At 35.8% G+C, this 9,180-nt stretch overlaps 1 non-coding gene across 1 annotated transcript; it reads right to left on the reverse strand.

Annotated features, from left to right (window-relative positions):
• Positions 1 to 1,817: 1,817 nt before the first annotated feature.
• Positions 1,818 to 1,889, reverse strand: TRNAG-UCC. Its single transcript has one exon. It is a non-coding gene; the product is annotated as a tRNA-Gly (tRNA).
• Between the last annotated feature and the right edge of the window lie 7,291 nt (positions 1,890 to 9,180).

A 9,180-nucleotide genomic window follows, 5' to 3' on the forward strand; every position in this document is an offset into this window, starting at 1 on the left:
CTATGTAAATTTAATTAAGCATGGTAAAACATGATATCTTATTTAGCTGTGGGGAAGTGTGCAGAGTTCTCAGGAAATGGCAAAAGTGAGTCCCAGATTTAATAAGGAGGATTTTGGGCAATGAGTGGATCCTACATGAAAGTTACTCCTGTCCAGTTGGGTTTTAGAACTGCAGTAGCCACAGCATGTGAAATTATTATATTATTATTTCTGTAACCAGGAAAAAAGCTATAACAAGGAAATGAAAAGTACAAGGGATCCTAAGTTAAGTGAGGTTAAACTAGCCTTAAACACTGAGACTTAAAGTTGAACCTGCAATACAGAAAAATCAGTAAAACCCTTAAGAGTAAGTGGATGTTATGGCACCAACTATCTATAACTGCATGAACATAAGAGAGAAATAAGGACTGGGTTGTGTATATTATGTATGGGCATCACGAAAAATAAATGTACAATGTTAAGGAATAAACAAGAAATGAATGTTTTTCTAAAGGTATAACTTAGCTCTGGGAATGAATGTAGTATAGTAATGTGTGATTCGCCTCTATGATGTCATATAAAAGCTATTTGTAGCAACTTATTGCAAATTGTGCTTTAGTACATGGCTGGTCTCTATGTGTTACTGAAGTTCAAGAAAGCAAGTTCAGTTTTGAATGCTTTATAATTCTGTTATGTAAGACATACACCTGCCCAGGTAGTATCATCCTAGATGTCGACTTGCAGACATTGAAAATAGGTACCAAGACCCTTCACGAGCAGGTACATCCAGCCAAAAATCTGCAGATCTAATTATCATAAAATATGAATAGCATATAACTTCTTCCTACTTGTGGTAGGAAAGTAGGATACACTCCGAAAGTGACATTTAAAAAAACAGAGTGACAAAAATGATGGCAAATATAAGCATATTCTCAAACAGTGTCAAATCGGTAGACGTTTATGAATTGTAATGCAAGATTCTACCACGCGTCATTTAGTTTTGCATCTGAAAATGGGATTCATATGAAGTGTGTGCTCTTTCTTTAAATTACTTTTGCCGCTAATATGTTGATCATGAAGCACGGTTTCTGTGTGCTATACAGTTTCACAAGTGACATCTGATGAGGGGGATTTAGAAAATTGTGTGAAGAGGCATACCAAGCCTGGAAATAGAGACATACCTCCAAAACTAATGACATGTGCAGAGGTAAATCAGGCCTGAGAAATAGGAAGGCTCCTTCAAAATAGGGTAAGTACAGAGGTCTGATTTTTATATGTGCGCCATGCATGGGGATTGCACTAGAAAGTGCTATGTAAATATTTGAATATTTTAAAGGAGCAGCTCTTGGAAAACACACAGGTCTTAACTTTAGCTTGATGTAACACTATCCATGAGGTATTTATGAATCAGGCATTTTGTGGAGCGGATTGCTAATATCTGTAATGCATCTTTTTACATAATGCATTTCAGAGGTGGTTCACCCTTTTCTTATGACTATCAATGTTCATAGGTTCATAGGTTGGTACTAGGCTATTGGTCCTAGGGCCTATACAAGCCTAGCCATAACAATTCCCTGGCTATTTCTTCCCAGACTATTTACTTCCCTGGACCCCTGTCTAGCAGGGTGACTGACGTGATCCCCGGGGTGAATTTCCTTTCTCCCATCCAATCATCAAGGTTCCTTTTGAACATGGCCAAAGAGGTGCTCTGCTTGACATGTATGGGCAATCTATTCCAGAGTCCAGGGAGTCTCTGGGTCAGGAACCTATCCCTCCAGCATGTTTTGTTTATTCTGATGACAAGGTTTAGATCCCTGGAGCGAAATGTGCAGACTTCTTGCAGTGGCCGGGAATTGAACCCGGGTCAACTGCTTGGAAGGCAGCTATGCTCACCACTATACCACCAATGTCGGTTTTGACATTTAGATTGACAGCAACTATCCCAGCTAAATATTGAATTTTTTAATCACTTTAGTAAGTGGTTTTAGGGGTCAGATTTTTCTTCAAAGAATGTCATAGTACATACTATCCTTTTCAGTTTGGATTTGATGGCTATCATTTGTAAATTTTCTCTCTCAGAGATTCACAGTAGCTGCTGACCCTTACATATATACAGCTATAAATACAGGGAATTACAAAAGTCAACTGCATATTACCTGCCAATTTAGCATACTTAAAAGTTTTGAATGTAGGTTGACTTTACAAAGATCGTCTTTGCAAATTCCAATATCACAAAGATGGCTGCCTGAAAGTTCAGTTCCACAAACTCACAATCTCGAGTACTTTTAAGTTTTTCTTTTCCAGTACAGAATTTGACACCTGCAACCAACTCCACCTGTAGGGGAAGAGAACCAACAGCCCTCACTTAAATGTGATCCCTTCTAAAGACTTTGCAGCTCAGGGAAAGGAATGCACTGAATTTGGTGAACTGGCTGTTTCCACAGCTTATTATGATTATTTCAGAGCTGGATTACTGGACTTCCTGAACCTGTATTTTTACTAGGCATAAATTCACCTGATCTTTTTTCAAAGTTCTCAGCAAATGGGTTATAGTTCTCATCATAATGTAATCCTTTCAAACAGGAATGCCGCATTCTACAAGGATTTCCTATAACTAAGACTCGTAACTGCAAACCGTGTAATTATTTAAAATAAACAGCAATTCAAAAGAAATACAATGACTATTGAAACTCACCATATTCCTTTAGATTTTTTTTAAAGCGGGCCAAGCAGTCTTTTACTTCTTGATGTTGGGGGTTACATCTCAAGACTTCTATTACTTGTGTATTTACTTCAAGATCTCTGTACCCCAGAGTAAGGTGAGTAGTCTGAGGCAGAGTGATCAAAGAGATAAAATACTCAAACTTTTTTGTCTCACAGTTCCAACCAACACCTTTTTATAATTTTACATTTTCATTCATCATAATTTCAAATAGATCCTGTTTTGACTTGGATGTTAGGGTTGTAAACGTCTTGCCTTTCTTTAGTTCACAGGAGGATCCCTTTAAATGAAACTTTTCCCAGAAAGTTAAAAAACATAATTTCGCATCATATTTATTTATTTATTGACATTTGATTAACAGGAAAGTCTGACTTGGTAGAAACCCATTTTCAGCAGAGGCCAAGGGAGAAATGCTCCAAAGTATTACAAAACATTTTAAGAACAATGATTTTTACAGTCTTCAAAAATAAAACAAAAATATCTGCAGTTTAAATAATTATAACAAATTAGACATCATATAAAAGCATTGGTTAAGAATCTATACAAGGTATATGACAATCATTTATTATTCACAGAAATTTTAGACAGTTTAGTTAGTTTAATACAAATAGGAATTGCAATATGAAGTGAGGGAAAGCAGGCTTATGGTATATTTAGAGAGAAAAGTCAGCGGAGAGAATTAGATAGCAGTACGGAAGTAAGTGAAGAAGGGAGAGTAAGGAGGTATAAGGAATGAAATGGTACTTGTTCACATTTAGGGATATAATTTATCCTGGTTTTGAGCAACAACAGACCAGCTTCCAGCTTAGCTAGGAAGTCTTTCAGAGTGGTTTTGAAAGATGGGATAGAGGGTATAGACCTGATGGCTACAGGTAAGGAGTTCTAGGCCTTAGCAACCTTGTACAAGTACAGACAATGACCAGCAGATTTTTTAGGTTTGTAGACAGACAGGGGTTTTTGGTCACTGGACCACAATGACCAACTAGGAACATAGCTGTCTAGAATGTTTTTTAGTGCTACTGGACAGGCAGATAGATGCTGGATAATTTTATAGTTGATAAGAAATTGTGCATGTGTTAGTTGATGTAGCAGTAATAGACAATTAAAACGTTTCAGTTCTACGCAGTGGTAGGTTCTGCATGGGGTATGTGCTGCAAATTTAGCAACTTTATTATAGTATTGTTCAAGTTTTAATTTGTGTGAAGCCTGGAGCACCATAAAGAAGAGAGGGAAGGAGATAAGTAGTGGCAAGTGTACTTTTAGTTGCATCAGTGAGAAAGTTTTTGGCTCTGTAAAGCATCCCTATTTTTTTATGACTTTTTCTTATTCTGTTTTGTATATGTAGGTTGAATGTAAGCTTATCCACTATCACTCCTAATAGTTTGCTATGAGAAGCAAATTCAGTGGTTGTATTATCAAGAGAGAAGAATTTTAATTTTGTTTTTTCATGAGAGAGGTATGGGCGGGGTAGTAGTTTGGTCTTTTTTGGGTTGAGTATGACTTGCGAGTTACAAAGCCATTTTTCAGTGGCTGTTAAAGCTTCCTGTGCATTTTTCTACAGGTGTACCATGTTGTCAGAAGTGGAAATGAGAGTGGAATCATCTGCGTATTGCGTTATGGTGGCATGTTGTGTGGATGTATTGATGATGAAAATGTTAAAGAGGAGGGTGCCCAGGACAGAGCCTTGCGGTATACCACTGGTGACTGGGAGGTAAGGAGAGACAATGGACTGCCATTTTACTGACTGATACCTATCGTACAGGTGGCTTTTGAACCACAAACAGGTGGGCTGAGAGAGACCTAGTGAAGCCATTTGAAGCAGAGGTTTGCTGTGACAAACTGTGTTGAAGGCTTTAGACAAGTCTAGAAATAAGGAAGAGACTAGTTTGCCATTACCTCTAGCTTTATTGACAATATCTATATAGGTTAGAAGGGCAGTACTAGTACTATAGGAGGCATGGCGGTCATGTTGTGTAGCGGATAGGAGTTCTTCCTTCAGCAGATAATCTACAATTGTTTTTCAATACATTTTTCAATTATTTTGGTGAGGGGAGATAAAGTTGCTGTAGGTCTAAAATTATTGATGTCTGTTGAATTTCCTCTTTTGTGAAGAGGGATAATGTGTGACTTTTTCCAGAGTGAGAGAACATGGGATTCCTGGACTGACCTATTTATAAGGATTGAACCAGGATAGGCAATGCTATTGGCTGCTATTTTAGGTATTCACTTGGAAGGTCATCAGCTGAAGAAGAGCACAGTTTAAGTTTGTTTAACAATAGTTTTATATAGGATGTGGGCACAGGTTTGAAAATGAAAGTGGATGTGGTGATATCTGGCTGTTGGGCAGGGTAGGGATTAGATGTTGATGAATCCTTGGTTAGAGATGTTATACTATCTGTAAAATACGAGTTGAACTGTATTGCACTTTTGAGTGGCAAGTTATTGGGAGAGGGGTTTGGGTTGAATTTTTTGGCCAGGATGTAAGATTTTTTTAATGGATGTACCAAACTTTTTAAGGGTTGTGTTTAGTATTATTCTGAAAGTTGTTATAGCATATTTTTTTTGTCTTCATTTACTTGCTTTTTAGTATGATTGTAAAGCATTCTGAAGCTTTAAATATATTGAGGTGTTTTATATTTTGCCATTCTTTCCATGTTTTTTTCTCTATCCTGCATTAGCATTCTACTCTTTTTGGTTAGCCTAATTGTATTATTTGTTTTCAGTCTCTTCCTAGTATGAAGTGCAAGGCTGTTTAGGATATTTAGAAAAGTTGTACTGAATTCAATCACAGCGTTGTCTAAAGGGAAGATTTTTAGGAAGTCCCAGTTAATAGATGATAGTGTAATAATGAGCATTTCTGGGTTAAACTTGGAACGGTAACGTGTCATTTTATAAATATGTTGTTTAACTGGATGTGTGAGATGTCTAGTCGTATAGGCTGAAAGATGATCACTGAGAGGGTCTGATATTGTACCTGTAGTGGAGTATTTGCTGATACTAGGATCCTGTCTAAATAGAGCATTTGATGCCTTGTTATAATGTGTAGGGCTATTAATTAGTTGTGTGAAACCATATAAGTTCATGGTAGATGTGGTGGAGTTAGAGTTTGTGTCCAACCACTTGACATTCACATCACCCAGTAGTATTTTTTCTTGTGGAAATGTTATGGATATCCAATGTAGGATATCTTCCAGTACAGCTGTTTTGTCGCCAGGAGGGATATAAAGGACAGAAAAACATATTTGTTTATTATTGTCTGTTTTGAGGAAAGCAAAAAGAAGCTTTGTTGAATTGAATTCTGATGTTGGTTTGCTATAAGGGAAGATGCGGTAGTTACTGGGAAATATTAACACAATACCACCACCTTTCTTCTTTATATGGTGATTAGAGTTGACATTATAACTGGATTGTGACATTTGTGCTATATACCTGTGCAACGACATCACTCCAAGCATTTTTGCTACATTTTTTTATTCCCCTAAAACCACCATGACTGGGGCCTGTGATACTAATGTAATTTTGTTTTTATTCAGTTTGGTCAGCCTGTCCTTCCAATGCAGTTTGTGTCTCCTTAATATTAGTCAGCCTAGACATAATTAAATGAGGTGTTTGCCTGTCCAGTTACAATAGCAGTGTCACTCTGCAAACAGCGTCAATGTTTCATTTTTACTTTCTTTTAATGATCTGTGCTAAATGTAAGCTATTAAAAGTATTTTATGGTACATTAAAGCGTTTTTCAACACATAATTGGTAAACTGTAAGATTTTGCTAAGTTTTGAAATTTGTAATCCAAGCCTGTTTCCAGACCATTGCCAGAATTTGGCAGATTAGCAGTTCTGCTTATTCAAAAATCAAAAAACCTCTTGTAACTTTTCATATTATCCTTAATTTTCTACAATTATGTGAATAAAAGTAGCACATTCCTAGTCAAAAATGACTGCATTTACTTGTATATTTATGTAGTGTTGCAGTGCAACTCTTTCAGGTTTTTCATATAAAGATTTCTCTAATAACCAACGCTTTGGGAAAGAAGCTGCTCCACTGGCATATAGGGATAAAGCTCTGTCTGCAGCCCAGCAGACCTTTGTCTGCTTAATATCTGAGGAAACTGATGGGTTGGCAGGGACAGATGGGCCCCTGGGGCGGATTGACCTGTGGGCATCTCCTGCATCGATCAGAAGCAGGAAATGGCATGGTCCAAGAGGGGAAAATGGCTAGAGACATGTTTGAACTGCCACACAGGTAGGGTGATATGTTGCACATCTCCATTGCATGCCCACCCCTCTGACAATACCATAAGTGTCGTGGGGAGAGGGAGAAAAAAAAAAGAATGTTAGACAGTATGACTCCATCAGGATGTCCTTAGGCTCCATTTTTGCCCCAGTGAAATTGCAGGTATTGGACCAGGGGTTGATTGGAGCGCTGTCAGACTCAGCATGAACATGGGGCACTAGAAAAATTATCTAAATGAAAAAAGAGGAGAAAACGATTGCAAAAAAAAAAAAATTGGGAAAGAACTTTATCTAACTGTTAAATCTGTTTTATAGCACTTTAATGACCTCAGCAAGACGCAGTGACAGGATTTAAACCAAACATACTAAATAATGAAATTTGTAGACATAGTGTTGTCTATGCTACATCATGCAGGTTGATAAAAAATCCTCTCTGAAACAAAGAAGTATCTGAATAAGGAAAATAAGATAAGGAACCTTTATGATGTCTTGAAGGAAAATTTAAATGGAAAACTTTAAACATACTCAAGAACTTCTGGGCTCTAACTTACATCTGAACTATATGTTATTGATATTACAAAGAGAGACAATAACTGATAGACCATGCTAATTGACCTGAGTAGTAGAAATATTGTTTAAGCAAAGTGCATTATTTAGCTGCCTCAAAAAAGTCAAATAAAATACAACACTAAAGTCCTTGAAAGTGCCGATTCATTTCTTAAACTTATTTCTTGAGATAACTGTCTATACTCACGGATCTGTAAACTTTCTTTATATGTTTTCAAGTCTTGTTTGATAGAGTTAATGGTGTAGCACCACAACAAAGCTTCACATTCTATCATTTGTCTGATGTTTTAAATACAATGATGAAAACAGCTGCAGATTATCAGCTGGGTACAAATCTTAATCACCAAAATTCCCAGATTCTTGAATTCCGTCATTACTACCAAGCTAATGCCTGATGGTATATAATTGCGATAAAATATTCTTATCCTAACACCATTTGTGCTGACTCAGCAACATTAATATTTATCCTGTTTTTTTCATTCAGAGCTTTTGGACTTTTGTATTGCTTTTATCCTTGCCCTGGTGTCATTTTAGCTCATCATAAATTCTGTTTCGATGCTATCTGCACAGTTAATTAACCAGCATAACTTGTTTAAATATAATATCACACAGGACATAATATTGATTTCTCTGGGGCCCATACACGATGATGATCTTATCTTCCTCTATGGTCCTTCTACTTCAAACATCATTTCTGTTGATCAAACAAACCATGAACTTATTAATCCCCTAGTCAGGCATAAACACTCTACTTTATGGATTAATATATTGTGATTCATAGTGTCAGAGGCCAAAGTCATGCCTTCAAAGGCCTGCTATCGATTACTGCCCCAAGCCTTCATTAAATTAGTGACTGCTGATAGTTACCTGCAGTAAATAAGCTGATATATATCTACAGAGCATTTTCAGTATACATTGGTTAAATGAAAAGTAAAAAGTAAAGTAAAATAAAATAAAATAAAATAAAATAAAATAAATGAATAATGTGTGTATGTATAATGTTTTTAAACAATATTAGGACGACAGGAGTTTGTTTGGTTGTCAACATATAGATGCATCAATTTATTTATTTATTTATTTATTTACTTATTTATTCATTAATTGTTATACAATCTATTGTCATACATACACACATATAAAGGTATGGGTATATATGTGTATGTACATATATATGTACATATATATATATATATATATACACAATAATTTCTATTGACATGCATAAGATGAGGAGTTTTTAATAATTGGAGTTGTTGGGGAGATGTTGCAGAATATGAGTGTGTTGTGCATAGATACTGTAACTTTGGGGTGAGTTAAATCTTTACAGGCAATAATATTTTCAAAGGAAAGTTTAAATGTTAACCTTTTAACATTTAAGCAAGTGTGTATATTACATGCACACACATCCTGTATATATACATGAACATATTACTTATACTATGCACATTATTCATTTATTTTATTTTATTTTATTTTATTTTATTTTACTTTACTTTTTACTTTTCATTTAACCAATGTATAGCTATGGTAAACGTTATAAGCTTGCTGTTGCTTTAAAATGCCAAGATATTTAATGTATTAATTAAGGGAGTGATTCATTCATTAATTAATTAAGTACTGGGTATTTAAGTAAAGTTGTGTGGTTGTTAAAATTGTCTATGTCTGAAGAAGGTTGAGGTA

The sequence above is a fragment of the Protopterus annectens genome, chromosome 7.part0 (genome assembly GCF_019279795.1).
Source record: "Protopterus annectens isolate FY-2018-M chromosome 7.part0, PAN1.0, whole genome shotgun sequence".
NCBI lineage: Eukaryota > Metazoa > Chordata > Ceratodontiformes > Protopteridae > Protopterus > Protopterus annectens.